Here is a 15,542-nt window from a genome sequence, read left to right as displayed (position 1 = left end):
AAAGTTCTGGAATCTGAGAGGAGCCACAAATTTCCTTCCACCCAGCGTTCCCCTAAGTCTCTCGATAAAAATGGTACATCACTTCTGTGGGTAGGCCTAGCGCCCACAAAAGGAAATGGCCCAAAACACAACGTGGACACAACATATTTTTTCACAGAAAACAGAGGTGTTTTTTGCAAGGTGCCTACCTGTGGTGTTTGGCCTGTAGCTCAGCCGGCCCCAGGGGGGTGGGGGGCAGAAATGCCCTAAAATAAATTTGCCCCCCCACCCTCCCCTGCCGGGAGCGACCCTTGCCTACGGGGTCGCTCCCCCTGCGTGACATTGGCACCAAAAAACAAATCCCCGGTGCCTAGTGGTTTCTGCCCCCTTGGGGGCAGGTTGACCTAAACTCAGCCAATCTGCCCCCAAGGGGGGCAGAAATGGCCTAAATACAATTTGTCCCCCAGGGGAGCGACTTTTGCCTGATGGGTCGCTCCCCATCTCTAAAAAAAAAAAAAAAAAGAAAAAAAACACACAAAAAAAATTGCCCTGGCGCCTAGAGTGTTCTGCCCCCCCCCCGGGGGCAGTTCGGCCTAATAATAGGCCGATCTGTCCCCCGGGGGGGCAGAAATGGCCTAAAATAAATTTGCCCCCCCACCCTCCCCGGGAGCGACCCTTGCCTACGGGGTCGCTCCCCCTGCGTGACATTGGCGCCAAAAAACAAATCCCCGGTGCCTAGTGGTTTCTGCCCCCTTGGGGGCAGATTGACCTAAAATTGGCCAATCTGCCCCCAGGGGGGCAGAAATGGTCTAAATACAATTTGCCCCCCCCAGGGGAGCGACCCTTGCCTGATGGGTCGCTCCCCATCTCTAAAAAAAGAAACAACAAAAAAAAAAACACACAAAAAAAATTTTGCCCTGGTGCCTAGAGTGTTCTGCCCCCCCCGGGGGGCAGTTCGGCCTAATAATAGGCCGATCTGTCCCCCGGGGGGGCAGAAATGGCCTAAAATAAATTTGCCCCCCCAACCCCCCCCCCCCCCCCGGGAGCGACCCTTGCCTACGGGGTCGCTCCCCCTGCGTGACATTGGCGCTAAAAAACAAATCCCCGGTGCCTAGTGGTTTCTGCCCCCTTGGGGGCAGATTGACCTAAAATTGGCCAATCTGCCCCCAGGGGGGCAGAAATGGTCTAAATACAATTTGCCCCCCCAGGGGAGCGACCCTTGCCTGATGGGTCGCTCCCCATCTCTAAAAAAAGAAACAACAAAAAAAAAAAACACAAAAAAAAATTTGCCCTGGCGCCTAGAGTGTTCTGCCCCCCCCCCCCCCGGGGGCAGTTCGGCCTAATAATAGGCCGATCTGTCCCCCGGGGGGGCAGAAATGGCCTAAAATAAATTTGCCCCCCCCAACCCCCACCCCGGGAGCGACCCTTGCCTACGGGGTCGCTCCCCCTGCGTGACATTGGCGCCAAAAAACAAATCCCCGGTGCCTAGTGGTTTCTGCCCCCTTGGGGGCAGATTGACCTAAAATTGGCCAATCTGCCCCCAGGGGGGCAGAAATGGTCTAAATACAATTTGCCCCCCCAGGGGAGCGACCCTTGCCTGATGGGTCGCTCCCCATCTCTAAAAAAAGAAACAACAAAAAAAAAAAACACCAAAAAAAAATTGCCCTGGCGCCTAGAGTGTTCTGCCCCCCCCCGGGGGCAGTTCGGCCTAATAATAGGCCGATCTGTCCCCCGGGGGGGCAGAAATGGCCTAAAATAAATGTGCCCCCCCACCCCCCCCCCCGGGAGCGACCCTTGCCTACGGGGTCGCTCCCCCTGCGTGACATTGGCGCCAAAAAACAAATCCCCGGTGCCTAGTGGTTTCTGCCCCCTTGGGGGCAGATTGACCTAAAATCGGCCAATCTGCCCCCAGGGGGGCAGAAATAGTCTAAATACAATTTGCCCCCCAGGGGAGCGACCCTTGCCTGATGGGTCGCTCCCCATCTCTAAAAAAAAAAAAAGAACAAAAAAAAAAAAACACCAAAAAAAAATTTGCCCTGGCGCCTAGAGGTTTCTTCCCCCCCTGGGGCAGATCGGCCTAATAATAGGCCGATCTGCCACCAGGGGGGGCAGAAAAGGCCTTCCCAAAAAATTGCCCCCCCTGGGAGCGACCCTTGCCAAAGGGGTCGCTTTGTTGCGTGACATTCGCGCGCAAAAACAAACTCCCTGGTGTCTAATGGTTTCTGCCCCCCTTGGGGGCAGATTGGCCTTATCAAAATAGGCCAATCTGCCCCCAAGGGGGGCAGAAATGGCCTAAATATATATTGCCCCGTAGGGGAGCGACCCTTGCCTAAGGGATCGCTCCCCACCTAAAAAAAAAGAATTCATCACAAAAAAAAAAAAAAAAAAAAAAATGGTCCCTGGTGCCTAGAGGTTTCTGCCCCCCCTGGGGGCAGATCGGCCTAATAATAGGCCAATCTGCCCCCAGGGGGGGCAGAAAAGGCCTTCCTAAAAAAATGCCCCCCTGGGAGCGACCCTTGCCCAAGGGGTCGCTCCCTTTTGCCAATTTCAAGAAAAAAAAAAAATCCCTGGTGTCTAGTGGGGTTTCAAAAGCCGGATTGCAAGCAATCCGGCTTTTGAAACCTGTGAGAGACTTCAAAGGGAAGGAAATACATTTCCTTCCCTTTGAAGCCTCTCGGGGCCTCCCCCATGGGATTGAAAAAGAAATGCAAAAGCATTTCTTTTTCAATCGCGCTGGAAGCTCTGCTTCCAGCGCGATGGGGGAGACCCTGTGACTAATCAGCGCGCGCTCGCGCGCTGACGTCACAGGGGGGGTTGGGGGGGGTCGGGGGTGGGAGGGGAAGGGCTTCCCCTTCCATCCCTGACTTGGGGGGGTGGGGGGGAACCCCACAGAGGGAGCGAGAGCGCTCCCTCTGGGCTGTGTGCCGAGGACGTAGTGGTTACGTCCTCGGCACAGCAGCACTGTGCCGCAGGACGTAACCACTACGTCCGCGGCACAGAAGGGGTTAACTTGTCTTCTCACATATATTTCAAAGTAAAGAGAAAACAAGGAAAAGACAACCATACTGCACCTATAGCAACAGTGACTAATTAGGCCACATATGAATATCCCCACGTGACAATATTAAAAAGATGTTAACAATAAATTAAATAAACACTAAAGACAATTGTTACAAAAATAATCATATCCCGTTATTATCGGCTTCCTTATGTAAATAAGGATTGAAAATGTCTTCATAGAATAATAATATTGGCAAGTAGCTTTATTGGTATTATAAGAGGAAATACCCTAAGCCCGAAGTTCTTGAGAGGGAGAATAATTATATGAAAGATTGCACTGAAACAGATGCGCCAAGGAGAGATTATAAGCCTCACCACTGCCACAATAGCAGGGGCACATAAGGACATAATCCTAAGCAGTATAATTAGTGAGACCTTAAAGCATATAACAGCTACAGTATTAATCCAAGTAATATTCCATCTCGTAATTAGTGTTGAGGCCCATTTCCACAGCTCTAAGTTTGAGAATCCAATAACATTCCCTCTGCCTAAGTGATAGCTCCCTATTGCCTCCCCGTGGATTAGTATATACGTCTCGAAACCAAAAAATTCAAAAACCTGGGTGTGACCCTGTTTTGGGCATTGATACATGTGTGTGACTATGGGATATCGTTCGTCTCGCTGTCTGAGAGCTCTATAATGTTCACTAATTCTCATTTTGAGAGATCTAATAGTACTACCAACATAGTAAAGCCCACATTTGCACACAATCATATATATGACAAAATTACTGTCACACGTAATGTTCGAGATGATGCGGAATTGATCATCTCTCTGGCTATTAAAAGTGGAAATCCCAGATCGACTCCATTTGCACATCCCACACCATCCACATTTATAGAACCCCTTGCTACGATTTGTAAGCCAATTATCTTGTTGGTGTGTAGTTGAGTAGCTGGGACATAAAATATTTTTAAGGGTTCTTCCCCTACGGTAAGTGAACGTAGGTGAGTCCAATATTAGACCCTTTAGGGTTGTATCTGCCTTTAATATGTGCCAATGTTTGTTCATGCACCTATGTAGGGCCGCTGAGGCGAGAATGTAGTTAACTACACATCGTAAATTAGTGTTGGTAGCTTTATTCCTATGTTTCAGGGTGTCCTCCCTAGTTAAGCGCATAATCCTGCTACGTGCTTTATCCAACATACCTGAAGGATAGCCCCGTAATTTGAACCTAGCTTCCATGTCCTCAATATTGTTCTTAAAGTCCACCTCCAATCTGCAATTTCTCCTGGCTCGAACCATTTCACCATAGGGGATAGAATTAATTTGATGTCTAGGATGTGAACTTTTTGTGTGCAAAATTGAGTTACAGGCTGTGCTTTTTCTGTATAAGCAAATTCACAATGAATTCACTTGAATGTAACAAATGTGATGATCGCCAAATCATGGGTTCTTTTTCCTGTTATGTCTGTACACTACTTTTTGTCATGTTTAATGTTTATATTGATTAGTGTATATTCTATATATGTATCTATTTTGTCTTTATGTACTTTGATATATTTTTTGCAGCCCTGAGGAAGTCACGGGGAGTATTTCCTCCCATGACGAAACACGTGTTGGCTGTTATGTATTCCATTAAAAATGAACTCGTCATCCAAAGGACTCCATTGAAACTTTGTTCATATACATGTCTTACCTGAACATTACTATGTTTTGCTATTATAATACTTATGAATTATTGACTCTATACTTGTAATTCACGAGTGCCTTGGTCTCTGTAGATACTCACTACAAACCAGGCCAGCCTCCTACACCATGTACTTCACCAAGTAGTTGCAGTGGACAACTCAGAGCGCCTGTGCAGAGTGGCACAGGTTCCATGAAGGTAGCTGTGAGTCCCAGTCCAGCCTGTGGATTGTTTAATTGTCAATGACCTGGAGGATTCCTCTTAGAAGGAGGTGGAATACTGGTCACACTTGTGGATGTTGGGTCTTCCTGAGTGTGTATGCATATCCACCAGGTCAATAGCAGCCCAGTAGGGTGGTCAGGAGCCCCTGGAGCTTGAAACAGTGTCCTAGGGGACCGCCAAAAAGAGGAAGGGTAAGGGACGCAGGAAACCGGCTCCAGAAGTTCCCACCATCCAGGAGGAAGCGGAGCCTGAGGGTTATGCCCCAGAGCCTACAGGGAAACAGGTGGCTGAACTGGGGGAGATCCCTAAGCTATGACAATGGCAGCAGGAAGGGTGACCCACCAGGGAGGCATTCTGTGAGGCACAGAGGACATGCCCTACTCTGGTGGGTTTACAGCAGCAGGCTGCAGACCAGGCGACTGGCAAGGAGCAAGGATCTCACCTGATTTATTGTGAGGACGGCCTCCTGCATAGTGAGCCTAAGGTTGTTGAGCCTGGGTCTGTCCGTGTTCTGGTGGTACCCCAGTGCTTCAGAGCCTTCCTACTGGGTCTGGCTTATGATGTGCCTTTAGCTGGACATTTGGGGCAGGACAAGACCTTTGAACGGCTTGTCACCCACTTTTACTGGCCCCTAATGCGCAGGCACTCAGATGCTCATTGCAGATCTTGCCAGACTAGTCAGGCAAGTGACAAGAGTGAGGAGAAATATAAGGCTCCCCTCCAACCTTTTCCAGTGGTTAGTACCCCCCTTTGAAAGGATCGGTATTGGCATTATGGGGCCTCTGGATCCAAAGACAGCCATGTGCAACAGGTTCATCCTGGTCTTGGTGGACCATGCCACCAGGTACCCAGAAGCCATTCCTCTGAGGTCAATCACTTCCCCTGTGGTGGGTCGTGCAATGATGTTTTTTTTTACCCACATGGGGTTCCTCAAGGAAGTGGTATCTGATAGGGGTACTAACCTCATATCTACTTATATGAAGTCTCCGTTGCAGGAGTGTGGGGTAACATATAAGTTCACCGCTCCTTACTACCCTCAAAGCAATGTTCTGGTTGAAAGGTTCAACTCCACCTTGAAAGCCATGATCATGTGCCTGTCAGAGCCCTTGAGGCAGAAGTAGGGCGTCCTTTTGCCATGCCTTCTGTTTGCCTACTGAGAAGTACCTCAAAAAAGGCTTGGGTTTAGTCATTTTTAATTACTGTATGGCCACCCTGTTAAGGGACATTTAAGTCTGGTGAAGGAGGGCTTTGAGAAAGCACCCAGTAAACCTCCCCAGGATGTATTCAGTTACATGCTGGCCTTCAGAAACCAGACTGCCCGCTTCAGAGCTCTTACACAAGAGAACCTGGAAGCAAGCCAGGCAGACTTGAAACAGTGGTATGACCAGAATGCCACTCTGGTCGAGTTTCAGCCTGGGCAAAAGTATGGGTAATAGTGCCAGTGGAGCCCAGGGCACTCCAGGACAAGTGGACTGGACCATTTCAGGTGGTGGAGCGCAAGAGCGAAGTCACCTACCTGGTGGACTTGGGGACTCCCAAGAACCCCTTAAGGGTACTGCATGTGAACAGTCTCAAGCCACAATTTGAGCGGACTGAATTGTCCATGCTCCTAGCAACAGATGAAGGGGTGGAGGAAGAGAGTAAGCCTCTTCCTGACCTCCTGTTTCTGGAGAGAAAGATGGGTCTGTGGAGGTAGTAAACCTCTCCCCCTACCTGACCTCAGAACAACAGAGGGACTGTCACAAGGTATTGGGTCAGTTTGCCTCCCTGTTCTCCCTGACCCCAGGGGTCACACACTTGTGTACACATGATGTGGACACTGGGGAGAGTCCACCCATTAAACAGAAGGATTACAGGATGACTGATAAGTTCAGGGCTAGCATCAAAGATGAGGGGGCATATTTATACTCTGTTTGCACCGGAATTGCGTCGTTTTTTTGACGCAATTCCGACGCAAAACTAACTCCATATTTATACTTTGGTGTTAGACGCGTCTAGCGCCAAAGTCCATGGAGTTTGCGTAATTTTTTTGCGTGGACACCTACTTTGCGTTAATGATATGCAAGGTAGGCGTTCCCGTCTAAAAAAGTGACTCCGAGGCATGTGCGCCGTATTTACAATCCCGGGCAAAAATGTCACCCGGGAGTGGGCGGGTCAAAAAAAAGGACGTCCAGCCGCTTTTGCGTCGTTTTTTAGCGCCTGGTCAGGGCAGGCGTTAAGGGACCTGTGGGCTCGGAAGGAGCCCAGAGGTGCCCTCCCATGCCCCCAGGGAACCCCCCTGTCACCCTTGCCCACCCCAGGAGGACGCCTAAGGATGGCAGGACCCATCCCAGGGAACATAAGGTAAGTTCAGGTAAGTATTATTATTATTTTTTTTGGTGGCATAGGGGGTCCTGATTTGTGCCCCCCTACATGCCACTGTAGAAGTCCCCTGGGCATGGCCATTGGGCAAGGGGGCATGACTCCTGTCTTTGCTAAGACAGGAGTCATTTCAATGGGGGTTGGGAGTCGAAAAAAATGGCGCAAATCGGGTTGAGGCGATAATTTTGCCTCAGCCTGACTTGTCCCATTTTTTGGCGCCCAAGCTCCATATTCCCCTATGCCGGCGCTGCCTGGTGTACCTCATTTTTTTTTACGCACACCAGGCAGTGCCGCCGGCTAACGCCGGCTAACGTAATTGAATAAATACGGCGCCCGCATGGCGCTTCAGAATGGCGTTAGCCGGCGTTAGATTTTTTGACGCACAACTGCGTTGGCGCAGTTGTGCGTCGAAAAGTATAAATATGGCCCTAGGTGTCTAAGATGTTAGCCCTAGGGGTGATTGAGTTTTCTAGCAGTCCTTCTGCCAGCCCTGTGGTCTTGGTTCCAAAGGCTGCTGCTCCTGGTGCCACCCCAGAACTCTGGTTCTTTGTGAACTACTGGGGTCTTAATGCAGGCACTAAAATTGACACGCACCCCATCCCCAAGCTGATGAGCTCATAGATTGGTTGGGACCTGCCAAATACCTCAGAACGTTTGATTTGACTTCTGAGTAGTGGCTGATTGCCTTAACTGAGGGGGGCAAGGAGAGGTCAGCATTTTCTACCCCAGATGGACACTTCCAGTTTAAAGTGATGCCATTTGGGATGAAAACTGTCTCTGCCACATTCCAGAGGTTGGTCAACCAGGTATTGACTGGGCCAGATGACTTCAGCACAGCATACCTGGAAGACTGCAGTGTTCAGTTCCACTTGGGAGGAACACTTATAGCACCTCTGCAGAGTGTTGGAGGCCTTGCAAAAGGCAGGCCTCACTATTAAGGCAAGCAAGTGCCAAATAGGGCAGTGTTCAGTGGTGTATTTGGGACACCAGGTAGGGAGTGGCCAGGTGGCACCCCTAAAGCCAAAAATCGGCACCATTCTGGCTCTGGAACCTCTCAAAACCCAGACTGAGGTGAGGGCCTTTTAGGCCTCACCGGCTATTACAGGAGGATCGTCAAGGATATGGCACCATTGTTGCCCCCTTGAATGAGTTGACTTCCAAAAAGCAACCAAAGAAGGTGATCTGGACAGAGGCTTGCCAGACTGCTTTTGATGCCCCGAAGGCTGCCATGTGCACATCACATGTGCTGAAGGCACCTGACTACTTCAAGGAGTTTGTTGTGCAAACAGACGCCTCAGAGCATGGTAGAGGAGCAGTACTCTCATAGCTTAATGAAGAGGGCCTAGATCAACTGGTAGCCTGCATTAGCAGGAGGTTACTTCCCAGGGAACGTAGGTGGAGCGCAATAGAGCGTAAAGCTTTTGCTATTGTCTGAGCACTGAAGAAGCTAAGACCCTACTTATTTGGGACTAACTTCCAGGTTCAGACGGACCACCGGCTCCTCAGATGGTTAATGCAGATGAGGGGTGAGAATCCAAAACTTTTGAGGTGGTCCATTTCCCTACAGGGGATGGAGTTTACGGTGGAATACCGCCCTGGTACAGAAAATGCCAATGCTGATGGGCTGTCCAGATTCTTCTGTCTTAGTGATGAGAGCTCCTATGAGGTTGGGTAGTTACTACCCACTTTCAGAAGGGGGGAACACGCATTAGACTTGGCATCCTTGGCATGGTCTCCCCTAACTTTTTGCCTCTGTTTCTCAGGATGTTGATGTATGCTAGACTCTGCTTTTGCTGTTTTTGGTATTCTGGGTACTCTACCACTGCTATCCGGTGCTAAAGTGCAAGTGCTCCTATGTAAAATGTATGTGTAAGTGACTTTCTATGATTGGCATGTTTGATTTACTGGTAAGTCCCTAGAACAGTGCACTAGATATGCCCAGGGCCTGTAAATCAAATGCTACTAGTGCGTCTGCAGCATTGGTTATGCCACCCACATAAGTAGCCCTGTAAACATGGCTCAGACCTGCCACTGCAGTGTCAGAGTGTGCAGTTTTAAACTGGCCAATTCGACTTGGCAAGTGTACCCACTTGCCAGGCCTAAAACCTTCCCTTTTTATACATGTAAGGCACCCCTAAGCTAGGCCCTAAGTAGCCCCACGGGTAGAGTGAAGTGTATGTTGAAGGTGGGACATGTACTTTTGTGTTTTACATGTGCTGACAGAGAAATACTGCCAAATTTGGTTTTCACTGTTGCAAGGCCAGTCTCTCTCATAGGTTAACATTGGGGCTGCCTTTAAATATCATTAAAGTGCAGATTCCCTTTGGGAGCAGATAGAAAAATTGAGTTTATGGTCTCTGAACTCACAATTTAAAAATACATCTTTTAGTAAAGTCTGTTTTTAGTGTGTGCTTAAACCATTCTGTGACTCTGCCTGTTTGTGGATTGCCTGTCCGGGTCAGTTTCACAGTTGGGCTGTTTGCACCTCTCCTCTAGACAGTGACACAAAGGGAGCTGGGGCGTAGTCTGCATATCCTGATGGGCCATCTGGGCTGAGGGGAGGGGAGGAGTGGTCACTTACACCTGAAAGGGATGTGTCTGTCCTCACACAATGCAGTCTCCAACCCCCTGGTGTGTGTCTGGGGCCTGGCCTAGGCAAGGCAGGATCTTGAAAACAATAGAGAATTCTTTTGAAGTAGGCCTACTTCAAAGGCAGAAAGGGATATAAGAAGAGCACCCAAAACCACTGAAAATTAGATCACTTCTGGAATCAAGAGGAACCTCTGCCAAGGAGAAGAGCTGAAGAGCTGAGGAGAAGCACTGCCCCTGCTTGTGACTGTGCTTTGTTGGGTTATCCTGCAGTTGCTGCTTCTGCCTGTGAAAGGGGATATAGACTGCAATTTGTTGTGCATTCCTTCTTGAGAAGAATCTCCAAGGGCTTGGACTGAGCTTGCCTCCTGTTGTTGAAGTCTCAGGGCCATCAAAGACTTCACCTGGTAGTACCTGGCCTCTCTGCTAAGACTCCTACCCTGCCAAGTGGTGCCCTATGCTCTTCCTGGGCTCTTGAAAGGTGAGGTTGGCAGACAAGGACTGAAAATCCATGCACAGACTGCCGTGCTGGGAAATTTTTGACACACCTTCCGTGACGCGGCTGATAAAGGACGCGCCGCCGGCTTCGCAGCTGAAATCAATGCTCCACCTGCATCGCAGCTGGAAAATCAATAAAACGCGGCTGGAGAAATGAAGCGCAACACCTGCTAATGGAGGCTGATAACAACGCAAACCCTACGCAGTGCGGTTTCTTGATACTGTGCAACCGGATTTTCCATCCAACGTCCCTGGGAGTCAAAGTCACCCCAACTCGGCGTGGATCCGAGGAGCCCTGTCCTGAAATTGACACATTACTCTCTTGCGGGAGAAAAACAATGCATCGCTGACCAGATTGGAGAAGGAAACGATGCACGGCCTCACTTGTAAGTAAGGAATCGACTCATCGCTTCCCTTTTTCGATGCACGCTCACCCGCGTGACCTATTTTTTACGCTAACTAGGTACTTTGTGTAACAACATTCTCACGTTTTCTAAGGATTAAGGGCCAGATGTACAACCTCGAGTTTTGTGACTCACAATTTGTGACTCGTTTTCAAGTCACAAATTGCGAGCTGCAAAACCTTATGTACAACAGTGTACTTTACACTGTTTGCGATTCGCAATGGGGTTGCAAATGACCTACCTCATGAGTATTCATGATGTATGTCGCAATTTGTGACCCCATTGGGAATGGCCACCCTCACGGGGAAGATGGCCTGCTGGAGGCAGCAGACCACCATGCCTGTGACTGTTTTTAAATAAAGCATTTTTTGTTTTTTTAAATGCAACCAGTTTTTCTTAAAGGAAAACAAGATGCATTTAAAAAAAGAAAATGAAAAGTTTTCTTTTAATTTTTTCAGAGCAGGAAGTGGTCCGTGGAACCACTGCCTGCTGTGAAAAAAATATTTTCGCTGCCATTCACAAAGGGGAAGCGGTCCCAGGGGGGACTGGTGCTAACTGCAATTGTTTTGTGACCACATTCACGGTCACTAAACAATGCTACATTGCGCTGTGAATCGCAAATAGGATGGGAACGCCCCTTCCTAATTGCGACTCGCAAACCTATTTTGCGATTTGGTAAATAGATTACCGAATCGCAAAATAGGGTCTGTACATACCAAAATGTTTTTTTCCTCTGGCCGTTTGCGACAGGAAACATGGTACATACATGTGACCCTAAGACTCATAGGGGGTTATTCTAACTTTGGAGGAGTGTTAATCCGTCCCAAAAGTGACGGTAAAGTGACGGATATACCACCAGCCGTATTACGAGTTCCATAGGATATAATGGACTCGTAATACGGCTGGTGGTAAATCCGTCACTTTTCCGTCACTTTTGGGACGGATTAACACCTCCTCCAAAGTTAGAATAACCCCCTTATTCTTTTGAAAATTCATGTCTTGACTTGTGTATGTTGGATTTATGTTGTTTTGGTCTTGTTTTGTTTATATATATATATATTACCTATTTTTCTAACCTGTGCCATGTCATTTTGTAGTGTTATCACTGAGTTCCTGTGTGTGTTGGTACAAAAACTTTACACATTGCTTCCGAAGTTAAGCCTCCCTGCTCGTGCCAAGCTACCAAGGTGGGTAGCGGGGGTTAACTGAGAGTGATTCTCCTTTACCCTGACTAGAGTGAGGGTCCTTGATTGGACCGGGGGTAACCTGATTGCCAACCAAAGACCCCTTTTCTAACATATGCCAATAATTTGCACATATGAAATCTGACACTTGGTTTATCATCATGCAGTGTTACCTCAAGACAAGTGACAATGTCTAAGGGTGTTATTAGTGCATCCATGAGAGGAGAATGTGCATGTAAGAGAGATGTGTGTGAGCGTGTCTGTGTCCGTGAGAGAGAGTTGAGTGACTTGTCTGCCTTGCTAAACATTGCATCTTCCGAAGATTTAATGCTGTCTCACTCATGTTCCATTTCACAGGAACTGCACCCCATTTCTGGTAAATCTGCTTTCTACTGACTCCAAAAACTCTGATGGCAGGGTCACACACTGAGCGCCCTGGAATCAAGGCCACCAGTTAAATAATTACTAGGAATCTGTATATATTTTTCCTGCGGTGGTCAGGAATGAAGAATACTTTGCCTACTGATCATCATTACGTGGAATGTGTCTGTCTGAAAACATATGACCAGTGCTTAATTTGAGCTAGTAGATGCAGGAGGGGCCCTTCATTTTGTTTAGGAATCAGAATTTATTTTCCATGTTAGACTTTGACCCAGACTAAGAAATGGATAGGCTGAAAAGGGGGAAAAAAGAGGGAAAATAGTGACAAATGTAAAAGGCTGCTTAAAAAGAACCTACAAGAGTTAGATAAAGGGGCAGGGAGTGCATGGTGGTAGATTACAGAGAGGCATGAGATAGAATTAATACTATGTGACCTTGGTATTCAGCAACTCCAACATTCAACACTGTCGGTTATGGGTTTCTGAGAAACAGTTTGAGCACCCACACTTACTATTTTACAAACTAGGCACTTAGGGGGTCATTCCAACCCTGGCGGTCGGTGTTAAAGCGGCGGCCAACCCGCCAACAGGCAGGCGGTAAAAAAAAATGGAATTCTGACCCTGGCGGAAACCGTCAACGGAGACCGCCACTTTAACACTCCGACTGCCACGGCGGGACAAACAAACAGCGCGGCGGTCACCGCCAACAGACAGGCGGGAGACAATGTACCGCCCACCCGCTCACACAACCCACCAATCCGCCACCTTTTCCGGGGCGGTAGCCCCGCCGATAAAAACACGGCGGAAACAGCCATTACGAACGGAAAACGCTCACCTCTACACACTCCACGAGGAATCTGGACAGCATTGAACCCGAACTACACTTCCTACCAGCTATTGTCTTCCTGCTCCTCTACCAGGAGCACGAACGCCGGCGCAGAAGACAACGGTGAGTACTGCACTTACGACACAGGGGAGGGTGGAGGCAAAAAATTACGGGGACACACATACGCGACACACCCACCCTCACCCTCACCCACAACTACATACACATCAATGCAGAGCAACAACTCAGAGTGACACCCGCAAGCCCCCAGGAAGAAAGCAAAGACAAATAAAATGACCATGAAATTTGAAGTATATTGTACGGCTAAGTAAAAAAATATATCAAACATCTATAACTATATATAAATATGTAAATTGTCCTGTCCAAATTGGGTATCAGCCATTGTTTGTGGGCCAATGGGCCTAAACACATGGGCAAAGCCCACAGAGGATACCCGACTCCAATAGAGAGAACACTGCAGGGGCATCAGATAGCAAAACTACAGGCACCTCAGGGGGAAGGGAAGGGGGGGCACCTCAGCCAGATGAGTCCACGATGCCAGATCCACGAGAGGCCTCCATGGCCACTGTTCAATCCGGGGGAGTGCAAAGCCACAGTCTCACAAGTCTCTACAGTGGGTGGATTGCCCACTGTGCCATCCTGGGGAGTGCAAAGCCACAGTCTCACGAGTCTCTACAGTGGGTGGATTGCCCACTGTGCCATCCTGGGGAGTGCAAAGCCACAGTCTCACGAGTCTCTACAGTGGGTGGATTGCCCACTGTGCCATCCTGGGGAGTGCAAAGCCACAGTCTCACGAGTCTCTACAGTGGGTGGATTGCCCACTGTGCCATCCTGGGGAGTGCCAATGGGCCAGCGGTGCTTGAGACGGCGGTGCCCAGCGGAGCGGTGCTTGAGATGAAGGGCCCAGTGGAGCGGTGCAGAGACGGCGGTGCCCAGCGGAGAGGTGCTTGAGTTGAAGGGCCCAGCGGAGCGGTGCTTGAGATGAAGGGCCCAGCGGAGCGGTGCAGAGACGGCGGTGCCCAGCGGAGCGGTGCTTGAGTTGAAGGGCCCAGAGGAGCGGTGCAGTGACGGCGGTGCCCAGCGGAGCGGTGCTTGAGATGAAGGGACCAGCGGAGCGGTGCAGAGACGGCGGTGCCCAGTGGAGCGGTGCTTGAGATGAAGGGCCCAGCGGACGGTGCAGAGACGGCAGTGCCCAGTGGAGCGGTGCTTGAGTTGAAGGGCCCAGCGGAGCGGTGCTTGAGATGAAGGGCCCAGCGGAGCGGTGCAGAGACGCCGGTGTCCAGCGGAGCGGTGCTTGAGTTGAAGGGCCCAGCAGAGCGGTGCAGAGACGGCGGTGCCCAGCGGAGCGGTGCTTGAGATGAAGGGCCCAGCGGAGCGGTGCAGAGACGGAGGTGCCCAGCGGAGCGGTGCTTGAGTTGAAGGGCCCAGCAGAGCGGTGCAGAGACGGCGGTGCCCAGCGGAGCGGTGCAGAGAAGGCGGTGCCCAGCGGAGCGGTGCTTGAGTTGAAGGGCCCAGCGGAGCGGTGCTTGAGATGAGGGGCCCAGCGGAGCAGTGCAGAGACTGCGGTGCCCAGCGGAGCGGTGCTTGAGGTGAAGGGCCCAGCGGAGCGGTGCAGAGACGGCGGTGCCCAGCGGAGCGGTGCTTGAGATGAAGGGCCCAGCGGAGCGGTGCAGAGACGGCGGTGCCCAGCGGAGCGGTGCAGAGAAGGCGGTGCCCAGCGGAGCGGTGCTTGAGTTGAAGGGCCCAGCGGAGCGGTGCTTGAGATGAGGGGCCCAGCGGAGCGGTGCAGAGACTGCGGTGCCCAGCGGAGCGGTGCTTGAGTTGAAGGGCCCAGCGGAGCGGTGCAGAGACGGCGGTGCCCAGCGGAGCGGTGCTTGAGATGAAGGGCCCAGCGGAGCGGTGCAGAGACGGCGGTGCCCAGCGGAGCGGTGCTTGAGTTGAAGGGCCCAGCGGAGCGGTGTAGAGACGGCGGTGCCCAGCGGAACGGTGCTTGAGATGAAGGGCCCAGCAGAGCGATGCAGAGACTGCGGTGCCCAGCGGAGCGGTGCTTGAGATGAAGGGCCCAGCGGAGCGGTGCAGAGACGGCGGTGCCCAGCGGAGCGGTCCTTGAGTTGAAGGGCCCAGCGGAGCGGTGCTTGAGTTGAAGGGCCCAGCGGAGCGGTGCTTGAGATGAAGGGCCCAGCGGAGCGGTGCTTGAGATGAAGGGCCCTGTTCAGCGGTTCTTGAGACGGCGGTGCCCTGTTCAGCGGTTCTTGACTTGAAGGGCCCTGTTCAGCGGTGCTTGATTTGAAGGGCCCTGTTCAGCGGTTCTTGAGACGGCGGTGCCCTGTTCAGCGGTTCTTGACTTGAAGGGCCCTGTTCAGCGGTGCTTGACTTGAAGGGCCCTGT

The sequence above is a fragment of the Pleurodeles waltl genome, chromosome 1_2 (genome assembly GCF_031143425.1).
Source record: "Pleurodeles waltl isolate 20211129_DDA chromosome 1_2, aPleWal1.hap1.20221129, whole genome shotgun sequence".
NCBI lineage: Eukaryota > Metazoa > Chordata > Amphibia > Caudata > Salamandridae > Pleurodeles > Pleurodeles waltl.
The sequence above is the reverse complement of the archived record's forward strand: the minus strand, read 5'-3'. Positions refer to the sequence as shown.